Source organism: Sus scrofa, chromosome 4 (genome assembly GCF_054392235.1).
Source record: "Sus scrofa isolate SSC_HxYL_T2T_F1_AM1 chromosome 4, Sscrofa_HxYL_maternal_Yorkshire_Landrace_v2.0, whole genome shotgun sequence".
NCBI lineage: Eukaryota > Metazoa > Chordata > Mammalia > Artiodactyla > Suidae > Sus > Sus scrofa.
Genome location: NC_139386.1, coordinates 123,850,232 through 123,869,702, shown reverse-complemented (window position 1 = coordinate 123,869,702; position 19,471 = coordinate 123,850,232). Strand labels below are relative to the sequence as shown.

The window sequence follows — 19,471 nt, the reverse complement described above, 5'->3', positions numbered from 1 at the left end:
CTTAATAAGTCATAGATAAAACAGCACTTAGAGCATCTTTACCCATTGATTTAGAAATTTGTAAGAAGGAGTTCCCTTGATGGCACAGCATGTTGAGGGTCTGGCATTGCCACGGCTGTGGCTCAGGTCACTGCCATGGAGCAGATTTGATCCCTGGCCTAGAAACTTCTGAATGTCACAGGTGCAGCCAAACCAAAATACTTTTTTTTCAATATTTTTTTTCTTTTCTCTTTTCAACCTTGTTTTTTTTTTCTATTAATAAAATATTTACTATGCAATTAGAAGTCATGCAGCAAAGGAGACAATACCAGTCAAACACATGTGGGCTATTTAGGAACCAGAAATAATTATTGATGTTTTCTGGAAACCAGTTGATAATCTATACTTAGTTTTTTGTTTGTTTGTTTCCTTCCTTCCTTGCTTGCTTCTTAAGGCCACACCTGTGGCATATGGAAGTTCCCAGGCTAGAGATCAAATCAGACCTGCAGCTGCCAGCCTACACCACAGCCCTAGCAACACAGGATCCAAGCCATGTCTGCGACTTACACCACAGCTCACGGCAATGCCAGATCCTTAACCCACTGGGCACGGCCAGGGATTGAACCCACATCCTTATAGTAGTCGTTTGTAATCCACTGAACCACAACGGGAACTCATATACTTTGTTTTTTTTCTATTGTATTTGAATCAGTTTCCTGATACAGTTCCTGCCATATCCATGGTAACTGTGTAAGCAAAAACTTCAAGCAATAAAACAAATAAACTCACAATCTTAATAGAGATAATGCTCAACCTCATAAAATCATATAATACTTCCAGAATAAATTCCTCTATGAATAGCAAGTGTGGTAAAAAGAGCAACAGACATATTCTTGTTCTAGTTCTGTAAATATCTACTTAGATAATTTGGGGAAAATTACTTTCCTTTGGGGGCCTCACCTTTTCCATCTGTAAAATGACTCAAGTTTTAAATAGATTCAGTTTATGAAACATTTATTGGGTTTTTTTTATGACCACAGCTGAGGCATATGGAGGTTTTCAGGCCAGGGATTGAATCCAAGCCACAGCTGGGACCTACACCACAGCTGCAGCAATTCTGGCTACTTTAACCCACTATGCTGGGCCCGAGATCAAACCCATGCCTCCGCAGCCATCTGACCCACTGAAGTCAGATTCTTAACCCACTGTGCCACAGCAGGAATTGCTAGTGGATATTTATTGTCAAACTCTGTGCCAACTACTGGCGATATATAGAGATGACTGTGATACATCTCAGTGCTAAAATGTTCATTGAAGCTTCCCCTTTTTTCCTGGGTACATGGAAAATTAATATTCCCAGTTCCACTATCAATAGACAGAACCCAGTGATTACTTACAGCCAATGAACAGCAAAAAACCTGTGCCAGTCCAGTATTAGGCAGTGGAATACTCAATTTCTAATCTCTCTCTTCTGCCATGGAAGTTAAAGAAAGCCCTTGTATTGGGAAGGTGAAGGTTTAAGTTTGAGTGTTGGGAAAACTGGGCATCTACATGCAAAAGAATAAAAAATGGAGTACTCTCTCATGCTGTAGACAAAAATAAACTCAAAGTGGATTAAACACCTAAATATGACCTGAAACCATAAAGCTCTTAGGAGAAAACACAATCAGTATGCTCTCTCACATGGATCTTGGCAATACTTTTTTGGATATGTCTCCTCAGCCAAGAGAAACAAAAGCAAAAATAAACAAATGGGACTACATCAAACTCAAAGGGTTTTGCACAGGGAAGGAGACTATCAACAAAACAAAAAGGCAGCCTACAAATGGGAGATGATATAACTGATAAGGAGTTAGTAGTCAAAACACACAAAGAAGGCATACAACTCAAGATCCAGAAAACAAACAACCCAACTGAAAAATGGACAAAAGACATGAACAAATGTTTTTCTAAAGAAGACATACAAATGGCCAACAGATGCATGAGAAGCTGCTCAACATCACTACCCATCAGGGAGATGCAGATCAAAACCACAATGAAATATCACCTCACACCTGTCAGAATGGCTATCATCAAAAAGACAACCAATAACAAACGCTGGCGAGAAAGTGGAAAAAAGGGAAACTGAACCTCGTGCACTGTTAGTGGGCATGACAGTTGGTACAGCCACTAAGGAAAACAGAATGGAAGTTCCTCAAAAATTAAAAATAAAACTGTGATACAATCCAGCAATTCCACTTTTGAGCTTTTTCTCAAAGAATCCAAAAAATAACACTTTCAAAAGATACATGTACATATATGTTCACTGCAGCTTTATCTACAAGAGCCAAGAAATGGAAACAATTGAAGCATCCATCAATAGGTGAATAGACAAAGATGTGGTACATATGTGTACACACACACACACACACACACACAGGAATATCAGCCATAAAAATGAAATCTTGCCATTTGTGATAACATGGATGAATCTAGAGGATGTTATGCAAAGTGAATGAGTCTGATAGAGAAAGAAAAATTCTACATGATATCACTTATATGTCGAATCTAAAAAGCCAAACAAATAAATAAACAGAAGAGAAACCAAATCATAGATATAGAGAAAGAAGAGGTGGTTGCCAGAGGGGAAGGAGGGATAGAAGAAATAGGTGAGGGAGATTGAGAGGGACAAGCTTTTAGTTACAAAATAAATAACTCACAGAGATGACATGTAAAGCGGGAGAATACAGTGAATAATATATATTGTAATAATTTTGTGTGGTGACAGATGGTAACTACACTTATTGTAGCGATCACATTGTAATATACAGAAATCCTGAATCACTAGGTTGTGCACCTGGAATTAACATAGGGTAGTAGGTCAATTACACTTTTAAAAAGAAAGGGAAGATTCATAAGGTAAGGCTGAATGTGAAAGTCTAAGTGAAGCAAATGGAAATATTTCACTGAGACAGAAGAGGAGGCAGTTAAGGAGGGGAACTAAGGAAGCACTAATATTGAATAATTAGATAAAGATTAGTTAATAAATAAAACTGAGAAGACAGAGCAGCAGAAAGAAAACTGGAAGGAAATGGTGAACTGGAAGCCCAGAAAGGAGGGTTTTCCAAGAGAGTCAGGAATTGTCTATAAAGCCACTTGCTGGGAAGTCACGAAACATGATTTCATTTGAAATCATGTAAGTCTTGAAGACAAAAACCAGATTTTAGTCATTTAAGAAATGAAAAGATGGTAAAATATGTAATTATCGAAGAGTGCTTTGGGAAAAATTTACTGTACAAAACGCTCCCCCAAAAGAGGGAGTTCGTGACTAAACACATTTGAGACATGCTGCATACTCTTAAGAATCTCTAAGACATACTTCTTAAAAATGTCTTCATGATTTTCTCACGTAGAGAGATGAGAAAAAGGAAAGGAAGGTACTATTTGCTTAGAATCTGACAATACCAAAGCTAAAAAGCAAAAGCAACATCCTAGGACTGGTTCATAAGTGTTACCAATAATGTTTAGCTTCTACTGTCATGAAACTTTGTGTCTTTAAGCAAATGAAAACACTGGATTAAGATAAAATTTTAATTGACTATGTTTTAAAAATGAGAGAACCAATAAAATATGTTTCACTTCTGATGTAACAACTTGAGAGAAGTCATATTGTCAGCCTATTCACAATTATGAGATGTATGACTGGTCGGTTTTTTACAATTTCCCTTTCTCTAATCTATAAAATGAAAATAGGAATAATATCTATTTCATAGGCTTTTTAAAGTGTCACTGAGATGAAACATGGAGAGCATTTAGGATATCACCCGGCACACAGACGATGCTTAATAAATATGGACTAGTATTATTACCTTTACTATGAAATTTTTCCTATCTCCTTCAGCATCAAGCTGGCATGTAGCAGAAAACTCCAAAAATCTGGACTCTGATGATGTGATCTTATTGGCCGTGGGAAGTCAATTTAGCATTAAAGTGTAATTGTCACACTGATATTCAAGAGTTGACAGAGGAACTATTACATGTGGTTACTTTGATTTCAGGTGGAAAATCTGTACTTGAGCATGAACTCTCAGTATAACCATGGTCCTTCCAGGAGAATTATACATGTGGGATTTGTTCATTTAATCCCCCTGATTTCCTGGAAATAGAATAATGTAAAGCAAATTCCTATCTGGGGTTCCCACCTAAACACCACGTGTTCCCAGCCGAGTGGGCAAGGAGACTTGCTTTCCTACCATTACTCTAACCATTGGGTTAAGTCATTCCTCAAGATCTCTGTTTTTGAAAGGACACCACAGAAAAATGTTTCACCATTTTCATAATTAAAGAGCAATTCTTTAAATCTTAATGGGAATTAAAAACTGAACATAAAATCTTCTGCTCTGAGTAAAATATGGTTATATATGCTGCCGTTGCTGCCAAAGAACTCCCTCCCTGAGAATCTGCACCACGTGATCACGGGGGCTGTGAACATCGTGAGAGCTTTTTGCGCAAATCTCCCAGACTGTGCACTGCCTCCCACACAATTTTTTTTTTAATGGGATTTTAACTCATTTTTACCTTCAATGTCAGACTTATTCTGAGGCGATTTACAAACTCATCATTAAAGATGGAAAACGTTATTTCAGTCTCCTCGCCCTCATATTGAGATTTTTTTAAAAATCTGAAATTATCAGCAGCACGACTGTGGTAAATGGGTTGACTGGATTTAAATCCTTGCTCTAGAACTGCACTGATTTCCCCCTTAGAATGTCTTTGGAGATGGATTTTTTTTATATCTGCCAACCTTAGATGGCCTTTTATGCCTCCACCTGTCTGTCCAGAGAGAGCTCAGCTCTAGCGCCTAATGATGCGCTTCCCTGGGGACGGCAACCCAATAGCTCCTGGCTGCTGTCTGTCTGCTACCTCTGCATCCATGGATTCTTTCTTCCCTCCTCTGATACCTTCAAAACCTAGAAGAAGGCATCCTAGCCCCTGCCCTTCTGTAATTCTACCACTCATCTCTGCTTTCCAGGGCGGAGAAGAGTGTTCTAGAAGAAAAGCGAATGTCAGTCTAGTGTCCTCTTTGTATTTGGGGATGTTGCCATTACCTTTCCACTAATCAGCCACACCAGAAATAGTCAACTGGCTGTTTCTTTTGTACCTAACTTGGACGTCAGAAAACCTTTTAAATAAAAGAATAGAGTAGGATCAGGCATGTGTACCGATTTCCACCGCTACCTTCATTGGCCAATTTCTTTTTGTTCTTCAAGTGTCCTTGCGTGTAAGGTGTGCCAGGACACACTCTCCCAGCCCTCCTTCCTCTCCCAGCATACACACCTGTCTAGAATAGGTCCTTCTCTGCAGTGCTCTGAGAAACAATATACTTTTTCTTCGTGGCACTTAACATAATTATAATTATGGAGGGATCTGTAATTGTGTCTTAGTGTTTCTCTCTCCCACTGGACTGTTTGCCTGCCCATGGTTACTACTCAGTGAGTGTTTGTTGAATGGATGGATCGTTGAGGCTAATAGCTTTCATTAAAGAAGCAGATCTGATGCGATATGGCAGTACGCAGATTTCAGATATCAACCTGAGGCAGGATGAGAGTGAGAGAGGGACACGCCATTGCATTTAGGAAAGCATTTAATGTAACCTAATTCATTTCATGCGCCAGATCAACCTGAGGCAGGATGAGAGTGAGAGAGGGACACGCCATTGCATTTAGGAAAGCATTTAATGTAACCTAATTCATTTCATGCGCCTGGCCCTTTAAATTTTGAAAGCAGCAACTAAACACATTGTTATCACCATCTCTTTGGGAACACTATTTCTCCCCTGTTACTGTTTTCTGTAACTGACCAGAACATTAAAATCTGATGTCTGCTTTTGTAGCCAATCACTTAGGGTACAAAGCACCATTGCAAAATAGCCCATAGAGCAGAATAAAAATTACTACCATCTTCTATTTGTTTCCCTAATCAATTGCCTCTAATGGCCACTCTGTGCTGTCTCCCCTGCATTTTCTGCTCCTCTTTCTCTCCTTGGCATCTTCTCTGTACTCATTCATTTTACCACCGGCATACTAACCGCTTCAGGATTGTCCTGTATGGATTTTCCACTGTGTGGAAGATTCATAGCACATCATTAACCCTAGACTGGCCTCCTGACATTTTCAGAACTGCTCAGTAGTACCCCCCACCCCCATTAGCTGGCATTTGCTCAGAAAATGCAAAAAGCAGTTACAGTACTGTCCTGAGGTTAACACCATCAGGAAACCAAATCCTCGGAGGAAAAAATATCCATGATAATGCTTACCAAAGCCAAATATAAGTGATTTATTAAAAATTACCCAAATTCACTTGTCAGGATGATTTCCAGAATTTAAAAATCTCATTTAACACATCTATCCTTCAACGATGGTATTTGAAATGTCATTCATAATTGCAAATTCTCAGTCTTGGCAGAAATCAAAATATCAAGGGCAAATGTATAAAGGGGTAATAAGGCAGTTGTAAATATTTTTTTTCCTCTAATAGATTGCCAAATTTCTTCCTACTGAATAAAATCAACCATGCAAATGGGTTCTGCTAGAAAATATTAATAAACCTGTATGGAAATTAAATCCATAAATACTTACTGGATGTCTAGAATGTATCTAGCATTGATTAAATGCAAAAATCAATGAGTTCTTAATTCCTCTCTTCCTCAGCATCTTTATCTGCAAAATGGTGCTAAGAGCCATACCTAACTCAAACATTTTGTAGATATTGCCTAAGTTAATACATGTGAGGCACTTAGGGCAGGGCCTGGCATCTAGTAAATGCTCAACAATAATAACTACAATTATTTTTACTTACAGTAATGAAAGGGATTCAAACTAGTGGGCATGACTTAAATGTAAGCATATGAATATGGACTTTTCTGTGATTGTTCTGGATGTTTCTAGTGTTTTCTCAAACCTCATTTACCTTAATACAACTATATGAGTAGCAGGCCGAATACAGACCTGACCCAGCACTGGACACTCAGAGACTTTAAACTAAACTAATAAAGTAAGGTTTGGGTCAGACCTCTTTCTGCCCTTCACTGATTTCCAGAAGACATCGGCAATACTGCTTTCTGAAGGAGACCCAAGTTTCCAGCTCTCTCTACCCTAAATCACTTTCCGACTGTCCTAAAGTGAATGCAAATATCACGTGAACCCTGAACATTTGTTTATTTGTTCTTTTTGGGTTTTTGTTTTTACATTTTTTTCAATCTATAAAATGAGGATAATTATAAAAATAACAAATATATATATATATATTCCTATGAGCCAAACTCCATTGTAAAAGAACTTTTCAAATATTAATCCATTTATTTCTCACAATAAAAATTATCATCCTTAGTTTACTGATGAGGAAATTGAGGCATGGAAAGATTAAGAGACATGCTCAAGTTCACACTGTTAATTAGGATATGAAGAAGTAGCCAATGCTCTTACCACATGCTATACCGTGGTCCTTATCCCACACTATCCCACCTAGGTAATAAATTCTGCCTAAGCCAAAAATCTTGGTGTTTCAAGATTAGAAGCCCCAAGAGATCCTTACAGAGGAATAAAAAGCATTTATTTTACCCTGTTTAGCAAAGTTTAACTGTGGGGTGCCCATGACGAAGGTCACCATATAGCCAACTTTTCCAAGAGAGTCCAGGTTTGCACCTGTTGTCCTGGTGACAGTTATAAATAGCACCCCTTTCACTTTCAATCTGGATAATTTAAATGATATGTCTGATTTTTAACTTAATATGTCTGAAAGTGGAAAACGAGTCTGTGTGTAAGTGTGTGTTTCCCCTAAGATTTTGAATTCTTTACCTTTAAAACATTTTTGCTGTTTTCTTCTTGAAATTGTCCTACACAGATTTCTATCTGTAAAATGAAATCCGAGTACTCATCTGTCTCAGAAGTCCCCTGGTAAAAGCTCTAAGAGAATATAAAGGAGTAATGGACCTTTACACCTATGACACAAAGTGTTGATAATAATTTCAATTAGAACTCAGCTTTCCCCCCATTTTTCTGCTTGGTTCATGAATTGTTGTTGAAGCTGTTTTGTAAAAGACATTGGAATGCATTCTTGACCCCACACTGTTAGTCGTTTTCTTTTTTTCTTTCTATTTTTTTTTTTTAATATCTAGATTGACATACTCACTCACCTATCATTAAGTAAGACAGGAGCATGCTCTTCTGATTCATGACGTTTCCAAGGGTGGCCTCAAAACGCTCATGCATTTTTTTGTGGTATAATATAATGGACTATTCCTCCCCTGATGAACTTTTGTTTTTTCTTGTTCTGATTCAGTTGTCCTTGATGTGTCTTTGTTTTCTGACTTTGGCTTGTCTTCTCATAATCCAAAAATAAATAAATAAAGCTCGCAGTTATACCTCTTTTATATGTCTTCTGGGTATCTTCCTGCCACTTAGCATTGTTTTAAAAACAGAATGATCTCCTGTTACAGATTATAAGCAGATAACTGACTAAAATGCCCTTCTTGTCTTCTCCCTCTGGTGAAATCTTACCTATCCTTCCAAGCCCACATCAAATATCTTGTTTTCTGCGAATCCTCTGGATGGAATTAATTGCTGGCCCATCTGTGATACTGCCATTTTGTTCATCTAGTATTATGATTTTGCCCTCATCTGTCACCTCCCACAACTGTGAAATCAGTCAGAACAAGGATTTTTACTCAGTGTTATATCCCTCTCCTGGGCCTATCACAAGGTCTGAAATATATGTATTCAAGAACCCTTTGATGAATGAATAACACTTTATCTGATACGAAGTTATTTCAAAAATATTATCTTAGCTCTGCAACAGTCTTACAAAGTATAAGATTATGAATGTTTCCATTTCACTGGTGGGAAAGCTGAGGAATCCTGGAAGGCAAAGGGCATGAGGAGAGGCTGCAAACCACTCTGTACATTTCCAACTAAATAGATTTACATAAATTAGACATGGCTTATTTGTCCATGGCACTAAAGATAAATTTGATTCAAGAAGAACTATTTGATTTGACAATTTTTTCTAGCATCCAGAGAGACTTCTGAAAACGTTTTTCAGGTTTTTTTTTTCCTTTACAGTCACTGAGTTATTGGATCCACCATGAGTTTCACTGTGGCAGCTTTATCTGATACAAAATGTGCAGGGCACAGGCTATACCTCTGAAGTGATTTAAGTCAAGGAACACAGGCCTTGGAACTTTGTTTCCCAAGTAGGTTTTCCATTACTTTTAGAGCGGTCTCCAGAGTAGACTGGTATTCACAGAACAGACCTTGGTCAGTCTTCATGATGGCAGTCTACCAGGAAAATTTCCAGGCAGAAAGAGACCATAGCTCAGGCAACATGGTAACACTGCTCTCAGACCACTGAAATTGTCTAAGCTCCCTTTGGAGCTTTTTGCCTTAAATCACTCGTTTATTTTTCTCTTTAAAGACACTGGGATGCAAGAAAAATACACTGAAATAAATTGTCATGTGCACCTGACCTCTGAATAAGAAGCAATGTGAATTTACTGAATTATTAAATTTAATGACTAAATTTATGAAATATATGCAGTTGATTCCTAACAGAGGTTAGGGGCTTGGACACTCCCTGAGGTCCAAAATATGCATAACTTACAGTTGGCCCTCCATACATACATGGTTCCTCCATATCCACAGTTTAATATCCATGGATTCAACCAACAATGAATTACGCAGTACTGCAATATTTACTTTAAAAAAAAAAAAATCTACGTATAAGTGGACCCCTACAGTTCAAACTCCTGCTGTTCAAGGTCAACTGCAATATATATAATATTGGTTTTTATATATTATTATATATAAGTACATATAATATATATATTTGTGATCTCCTTATATTACTAAAATCATTTTTAGTTCATGAGCAAAAAATAAATTAAATATATAAGCAAAAGAAAAAGATCAGTAGATTGAGTCTAATTTGCATTGTTCCATAGTGGGAAGAGTTCTGAAATCAGGCAAGTCAGAGGTGTGTGTTCTTTCAACGTATTTATGGACTACCTGTTATATACTGGGCACCGTGGGACAGGTTAGAGATTCAGTACCAGGTGAAACAGACATGGTCCCTGACCTCACAGAGCTTACACTAACACAGGAAAGGCAGACTCAACATACAAATACAAGCGCAAGTGAATCCCATCCAAAGAAGGCAAGGGGGGGCCTGAAGAAGGGATATTTAAGCTCAGATTAATGTATAAATATATTAGTTTGGCAAAAGCTGGGGAGGAAGAGAGGGAAACAAGGAAGAGCACTGCAGACAGAGTCAGAAAAGGAGACTGATGCAAGAGTGCTAGAGCATGTTTGCACTGACTCAGGAAGACTAAATCTGGTTATCTGAGTGACCAAGAGAAAACTGAGGCTCTAATAGGAAGAGTGAAAGCCTGAAGACGTAGACAGAATGCAAATGCTGGAGTACCTTTTAAGTCACTTTAAGGAGCTAGGACTTTAGAACATTCAGAACCATGGGACCTAACCCTAACCCTTTGATATACCAGTGAGGTTTTAAGCAGAGTAATGGCCTGATACACCCATCACTGACTGCTGTCTGAAAAGAGGATTGGAGGGACTAAGAATGGTGGGAAGGAAGCCATGAAGAGGCTGTAATAAGGTCCGAGTGTAGTAGATTGCAAAAATTCTTATAAAACATTCCTCTCTCTATCCACAACTTTTGGTAGTACTTAGTGGCTTGGATGACAGTAACAAATACAATGCAAACCAAGGTTTGAAAAGTACTCGTATTTCAGGCCTGTTCTCTCTTATTGTACTTGGAATCCTGAGACCACCCTATGTGTAGATGAACCCAAGCTGCCCTGCAAAAGAATGAGAGGCCACAGGGAAAAGAACCTCAGCATCCCAGCCAAAAGCCATCCAGCTGTCAGCTACAGCCTGCCCACCACTAGATATGTGGGTGAGGCCATAGGAAATCATTAAGCCACCAGCCAACTCACAAGCAGATCACAGACATAAGAGAAAGCCCAGCAGAGGTCAGCCAAACTGGTCCAGACCCAAAGCGCTGCCTGGCTGACCCACATGTTAAGTAAAATGATTTCTATTTTAAGCCACCAGGTTACGGGGAAATGTGTGTTATGCAGCAAACACTAATTGATACACTTGGCAAGAGAAGATGCTGGACTGAACCAGCAGGTTAGCAGGGAAGACAAGCAGGATGCAGGATCAGGAGAGATTTGGATATTTCAATCAAAGGAACTCCATAATTTTTGGCTTGGACCAATAGGTAGATGATAGGGCCTACTTGCTGAGCTCCGGAACCGTACAGGAGAAAATGACATGGGAAGGAAGACAGCAAGTACAACTGAGAATATGTAGAACTTGCAGTGGCTGAAAAACATCTAGGCAAGGATGTCAGGCAGGGCATTGGATAGACGGCTGGAGAAGACACCAAGAAACATCCAGACTGAGGACACAGATTCGAGATTTGTTGGTATAGGCATTAGGATGGAAGTCATGGTAGATAAACTTCCCTAAGCATAACGAGGAGACTGAAAAGCCTAAAGGGCCCTAATAATTTCTATTATGTCATTTTAGACAAAGTACTCAACAGCTCTGAGCCTATTTTACCACCTACAAAATGATGTAATATTAACTGACTTAATGAGCTGTATTGACTTTTTTTTTTTTTTTTTTTTGTCTTTTTAGGGCAGAACCCATGGTATATGGAAGTTCCCAGGCTAGAGATCGAATAGGAGCTGCATCTGAGACCTACACCAGAGCTCACAGCAATGCAAGATCCTTAACACACTGAGCAAGGCCAGGGATCAAACCCCCATCTTCAAGGATTCTAGTCAGGTTCGTTACCGCTGAGCCACAACAGGAACTCCCTGGGCCGTATTAAAGGTTAAATAAAATTTATTTTGTTTTAAACATCTGACACATATTAAGGACTAAAAAATGTTAATTACCCTCCCATCACTTACAATCAAGTTACACAATGATATGTTAGAGTTGATTTTGCTCCCTTTTATTCTCAATATTGATGGATTAGTGATGTGTTTTAATTACAGGCAATGAGAATACTAGATTCTTTATTCTCATTTTGAAATCTTAAACAGTGTTGCTTAAATTACATGCATCAGAATTACCTGGGGTGATTATTTCAAATGCAAATTCTTTAGCTCCACCCTTGACCTTCTGAACCAGAAAGGATACAAACAGGATTCTGCTTTTTTTTTCTTTTCTTTTTTTTTTTTTTTTTTTGGCTCAGTCTGTAGAATATGGAAGTTCCCAGGCCAGGGGCTGAACCTGTTCTAGAGCAGTGACCCCAGCCACTGCAGTGACAACACCAGATCCTTAACTGGCTGCACCACAAGAGAACTCCCAGATTCTGCATTTTTAATAAGCTCCCAAGGTGATTCTATACACATACTCCAAAGGTGAATTACCGAACCCCTTTCCTGTGGCTCCTTAATAATAACATAAAAACAAGCAGAGGTTGTTGAAATTTACTTGATATCCTATGGAATCCCCACACAAATGGCCACTTCCTAGTCATCTTCCCACAGCTCTTCTGCTGCCCTAACTCTGAGCCTCCCGCCCCCACCCTCCCCACTGTCACTAGGTAAAATTCTAGGAATATTCCTTCTGCCTTTGAGTTTGACTAGCCTTCCTAGAAGTGGAAATCCTTGGCCTCCGCCTGAACCATAGTATTATATTCCTCGAATAGAGTCTGACCCATTCCATGATCCCAAAACTCCCTCTCAGAGGGGTCTCGATCTGCCTCATCATGCCTGCAGCTCCACATGGTTTAATACACAGTCACATACATTACAGGGCGTCAAGACTCATGACATCGTTGCTGATTAAGAATAAATATTGTTTCACAGCTCTTAGGAAGGTTCAAACACTTGAAACTGATTGCAGGAAGAAAATAGGTCCAATCTGTTCTGTTCTGCAAAATGTCAATAAAGACTCTTAAGCAGGCACGTTTGATACTTTCCTGTTGCACAAATTACTGGGTAGAATAGAAACCAGGATGGCATGAATAGAAAGGCATATTCTGGGAGAATAAAGGCAGTGCCAAATCAATGAGCTGAGCCTGCGCAGGTAGCTACTTGCCACGGGCTTCTGAAGCTCATTTAACGTGGAGACAGATGGCTTTCTCCTTCTTTTCAGAAACGGAGCTCTCTGGTCATGGGGGCATGTTCTAGGCACATGGTTTTGTGAAGTTGTAGCATTTGGGATCAAAAATGCAGGGTCCTTAAATACACTGTGTTCGTTTGCTTATTTCTCAGCAGCTGAAGCAGAAGGGAGGAGCTATGCTAGGAAGTTCTAAAATAGCACGAAAGGTCTATGATTAAAATACCTTTAAATCTGTTCAATAGCAGCACATGCCAGCTCAACGTGCTTCTCCCTCCCAGCTCTCCCTTGCTCGGTTTCAACCCCCTCCTTCAGAGAGCCTGCACATTTGCCGAATCACTGCAGTTGCAAACAAAGAAAAGATAATCCTTCTCTGAATAAAAACATTGAGAGAGCGGAAAAAAAAAAGCCCAATCTCTATGCTCTTCTTAAGAGGTTGGGTTTTATATTTCTACCGGTGCAATGTGAAGTACATATTTTCAAATATCACGTTACCAGCAGGTTGTTGATTTATTCCCATGTGAGTGTTGCAGCCCCCAGATACCCAAGCTAAAGTGTATCCTGTGTCCAGAGCAGACTTCAGCCCAAGGAACAATCAGAGATGAGGGAGCTGCTCACCCCAGGAGACTGTGACTCTTCCAATTTCCATCCTCATGTGTAGAAAACTCCTTGATCTTTAAAATGCTTTTTTTTTTCTAGAAGAAAACGGTACACAGATATATTTTTCTCATTCAGAGAAGGAACTGCTTAAAGGGGAAAGATAACATGTGCTTCCCTATGCCTGTGGCTTTGACTCCACAAGCACTGTCATTATCACTGATGGCAGGTCTTCTCGGGCACAAGAAGCTGACTACTATCAGCTGACACTAGGCAACTCCAAGAATCTGCTGAAGGCCACAGTTTCGATCTCAAGAAAATTCTTCTAGGTCAGGGGAGGCAGAGGGGTTGTTTACGTCACTCTTAGTTTTGATAATTCCATTCTCTTTCATGCCTATATAAGCCTAATTAAAATGTAGGTTTCAGGAATCTCTGATGGCTAAGGATCTCAAAACTGAGGATTAAAAAAATTATTCTCCAACTGCTTTAAATTAAATTAAACTCCTTTCAATGTAACTCGATTAACCCCTTCTCTGTTTAAGACACTGATGAATGATTCAAATACAAGGCATTTTGCAAGCTTTTTTCACAAAGGTTTAGTAACAACTGCTTTACAACAAAGTAAAATTATTAATCCCAGTTTAAATACCATATGAAATCTGAGGCTTGGAAAATTTAAGAAAAGTTACATAAAATCAAGAAATTAGTAACACAAAATAATTCTGAGCCACTATTCTTATTCCTGTAAATACATCATGTGGCAGGAAAGACTAGTTTTAGGGTAATGTCTTAGTCTGTTTGGGCAGCTATAACAAAATGCCATTAACTGGCTTATAAACGATAGAAATTACTCCTCACCGTTCTGGAGTTTGGGAAGTCTAAAATCAAGACACCAGCAGATCTGGTGTCTGGTGAAAACCCAGTTTCTGGTTCATCTCTGGTTCACAGCACCTGTTGGCTATAACCTCTCATGAAGGCTGGGTGAGGGCTCTCTCTGAGGTCTCTTTGATAAGGGCACTAATTCAACTCATTTGGTCGCTACTCTCATAACCTAATCACCTCCTAAAGTCCCCCATCTTGGGGGATGAGGATTTCAACATACGAATTGGGGGGGGGTGGACATAAATATTCCATCCATTGCAGGCAAGATCTATAGATTGCAGCACTATTCACAATAGCCAAGACATGGAAACAACCCAAATGCCCATTGACAGACGACTGGATTAGGAAGATGCGGTATATATACACAGTGGAATATGACTCAGCCATAAAAAAGAACAAAATAATGGCATTTGCAGCAACATGGATGGAACTAGAGACTCTCATACTGAGTCAACTAAGTCAGAAAGAGAAAGACAAATAACATATGATATCACTTACATCTGGAATCTAATATACGGCACAAATGAACCTTTCCACAGAAAAGAAAATCATGGACTTGGAGAATAGACTTGTGGTTGCCAAGGGGGAGGGAGGGAGTAGGGTGGATTGGGAGCTTGGGGTTAATAAATGCAAACTATTGCCTTTGGAATGGATTATCAATGAGATCCTGCTGTGTAGCCCTGGGAACTATGTCTAGTCACCTATGATGGAGCACAATAATGTGAGAAAATAGAATGTATACATGTATGTGTAACAGTAGGAAAAAAAATTGCATTGGGGAAATAACAATTAAAAAAATAAAATAAAATAAAAATTACAATAAAAAAGATCTATAGATTAAATAAGATACTTGATGCTAAAGCTAGAAGTGAAAGTTCACTTGATTCTTACGAAATGGTAGGTATACTTAGAAACAATCTAAGTGGAAAAGTCATAAGCCTTTGAACAACCTCAACCTCTATTTTGAACTAGAAGTTGAAAGTGTACTATTTCTTGGCAATCTAAATTATAAGGATTTTAGTGCAAAACTGTATTTGTCATTTCTATATTTTATAGCCATTACAGTAAATATAGCTGTAAATTTGTATTGCATATTTGAGCTGTATTGACGAAGTTTCTAAGTACCTATCATGTCTTCAGCTCTGCCCATCTCTGTAAGGAAAGTAACTTGGACAATGTCTTCTAACAAAGTTGTCATATTTTGTCACATGACCCCTCTGTATGGGTCATAGCTGGTTGAATGAGAATGCCCAGAGCAAGAATTCACAGATGCCCATTCCCATTTATGACAAAATAGCTAAGTCATGAGAATTGCTATTTGGTCTTGGACCAGTTGCTGAATCTTAAAAATATTCCGATTTTCCATAGACCTGATTTCATTGTGATTTCTATGCCTCCTTGTTTCTCCATGAATACTCAGAGTAAATCCCTACTACTTGGAAACAATTTACAAGAGCCTAACTAGCAATATATTCATCAATATTACCATAATTTTTAACCACTAATAGGGAGACACTTTTAATTTTCATTTAAAGCTATGACACATATAACCCAGCAATCTCACTCCTCTGGGTATATAATCCAGAGAAAACTCTAATTTGAAAAAATACATGCACCCCAATGTTCATAGCAGCACTATTTACAATAGCTAAGACTTGGAAGCAACCTAAATGTCCATCAACAGATGAATGGATAAAGAAGATGAGGCACATATATACAATGCAATACTACTCAGCCATAAAAAGAACGAAATAATGCCATTTGCAGAAACATGGATGGAACTAAAGATTATCATACAAAGTGAAGTAACTCAGAAAGAGAAAGACAAACACCATACGATATCACTTATATGTGGAATCTAAACTATGACACAAATGAACTTATTTACAGAACAGAAACAGATTCATAGACATAGAGAACATACTTGTGGTTGCCAAGGGGGGTTGGGAGGGAGAGGGACGGACTTGGAGTTGGGATTAGCAGATGCTAACTATTATATGCAGAATGGATAAACAAGGTCCTACTGTACAGGAAAATATATATACGTGTCCTACAATAAATCAAAATGGGAAAGAAAAAAGTTAATTAATCAAAATGAACAAAGTCATGGCAACAACAACCAAAAATACACCTAAAAATAGCTTAGCAATTTTATATGGTCTGTAAGTCTACCATAAAAGATCAATAACATTTTCCATGTGACCCTAAAAGTCCTCAGAGCAAGTAGGCTTTCATGTTTCTCACTGTGTGATCTGAAACAGACTAGGTTTAATTCTGGTTCTGTTCTTACTAGACAGGCTACCTTGAAAACGTTATTGTGCCCATTTGATCCCAAATGTTCTCACCATTAAAATGGGCTTAAAATTAGGTCTTATCCCATACGATGATTAGAGGGTGAAAAGAGGTAATTAATATCAGTAAAACACTGAAAACAACACTTAAAACATAGATAATATTTTCTTTTCTTTTCTTTTGAACTCCATAGTCTGTAGGCCTGGCTATTTACCCAATACAACAATCACCATAACAAATGCCTTCTCTTCCATATTTGACTGGAGTTTTCATTGTGAAACATATCAAAAAATGAAGTCTTCCATTCCTCCCCAACTCCACACCCACCATGCCGCTAAATTCCAGAGGAGGCTCTCCTCCCCCAGATAATGGCAGGCACTTATTTATCTAAAAGATAAGGCAACAAGAAGCTAGACTGGGATGTGCCCCTTCCATCACATGATCATTCAGGCAGTTTCTGAAATATGGTCTCCTGGTCTCTACACATACGCTCTTTCTAAATCCAAAATCATGGTTCCTTTTAAATGTACACAAAATGTCATAGCAATAAATAATACCCTAGCTGCTCCTGGCTGCCATTTCTACCTAAGGGACATGGGCAGACATAAGTAATGAAACTCTGGCTGACAGGCTATCAGAGAATCATTTATTCTCATTCTCTGCACATAAAAGAAAGAGCTTATAAACCTAGGAAAGATGCCAATATGTACATTAAATAAACTCTTCCCCATCAGAAGTTTGACTTTCAAAGCAATGTAAAGGTCGTGTATCCAAATTAAGCAGGTGCAAAGAATCTCAAGACACCAACAATTCAACTCCAGAAATTTGAAATGATTCAATAAAATGAAATATCCATATTTTATTCACCAAGTGAAAAATATTTTTGACTCATCAAAATGAAAATGAATGATTGACAAGCCGGCTAACAAGTTAAGCCTGAGACGTGAAGAAGTGAGTCAAATTACCTTGAGTTATAAGTGATACAGAATGAAAAGCCACAATTTAGTCTTAGGAAACAGATGAGGAGGGGCGGATTTTAGCCAATTTCTCAATTTAGTAGAAACATCCTCTTGGCGCTACAGAATTAAGGGCAGAGTGAGGAAATCTGTGCAGACATCAGAGTTAGAAACCAGGCACATTTTCTGGGGTCTGTTAAAATGTGATAAGGTGGTTTAAAAAAATTACATCAAAGGAATGAAAGGTGATTCTTCGCACAACTCCTCCTCCTAAAAAAAGTCCATAATACCTTTCCGCTAAGAAGCTGGCCTAACATTTTTTGTGTCAAAGGCCAAAAATGTTGGTAGGACATAGTTGGGAATAGAACTACTTAGAAGAAAATTCCCACTAAGACTTTAATGTGGAAAGATCCAGTCCATTGATCTCATGCAAATGTTTATAAAAGCCAGGTCAGTGATAATAAATAAATAATAAGCAATAATAATATAACATTAAAACACCTACAACGCATGTACTATGTCTGAGGTATGGTTCTAAATGCTGTGCACGCACAAATTCAGTTCATCTTTACAACACCCTTATGAGGTGGGTATCTTTTATTTATTTACAATTTAAAGGTGGGGAAGCTGAAATACAGAAAGGCTAAAGAACTTGACCAAGCCATACAGCTAGTGAGGGGTAGCGTGGATTTAAGCTTGGACAATCTGATTTTTGGAGTGTGCTCTTAACCAGAGACGTATGAAAAGCAACCGTGAAAGAATGATGACACAGGTGATTACGTGTATTGTTGGGAATCAAAAAGGAGTGATGGAGAAGGTAGCAGCTGGAGAATAAATCTATCTGTGAGTCAAGTTCAATCCCTGCATCACTGGTGTGCAGCCTCAGGGCTTAGGAAGATAAGAACTACATTGCCTTTCACATGTGGAAGCTGTAGCCTTGAGAGCTGAGCAGAATAATAGTTCAAAGCCTGTGGTAGCTTGATTCCCAGAGCCTGGGGAGATGGGTGAGGGTGGCGTTTATGGAATGGCATACACTGGCCTACGTATTCATGGCATCACAAAAAAGACAGGATTGAGGACACTGACAGCTACGTGAGTTCCCATGGGAATGGAGGCAAACAGAGCTCTGGCAAAAGTTCCTAGAACAATACTTGGTTCTCCAGAAAGGATGCTACCTGCAGAGCCAGACACTTTCAAAATATCTTATGATGAGACAAAAGGCAATAGCAGTTGTGACAGCCATAAACAGAGAGACAGGAATTACTCTTATTTTTTTCCGGATTGTGTAAATCACAGATTTGGAACAACCCAAGACATAGGTCAGGACCTGTGAAAACTGAATGATGTTAGACTTCATCCCTGAAAATGAGAGCTAGAAAAAAATTCCAGGAGGGCAAGACCTTGTCTGCCTTCTTCCTCGCCCACCCGCCCCCCAAAAAAAATCCCCAGAATTGAGCACCTGTCTGGCATATAATAACCATTAAATGATTATGTGTTAAATAAGTAAACCAGATTTCATTTCACCTAAAAACGGCTACATGGTATTTCTTACATCTCGGGTTTTAGAGCAATTCTTACCCTTCTCATTGTTGTTTTATAAATTATCTTTACGCTGAAAGGGACTTCCGCAAT

General features: G+C 38.7%; 1 long non-coding RNA gene across 1 annotated transcript in view; it reads right to left on the bottom strand.

The window, feature by feature from the left end:
- The window catches only part of LOC146404227 (uncharacterized), a 335,728-nt gene that overhangs the window by 137,045 nt on the left and 179,212 nt on the right, over positions 1-19,471 (bottom strand). The gene's annotated exons all lie outside the window — the stretch shown is intronic.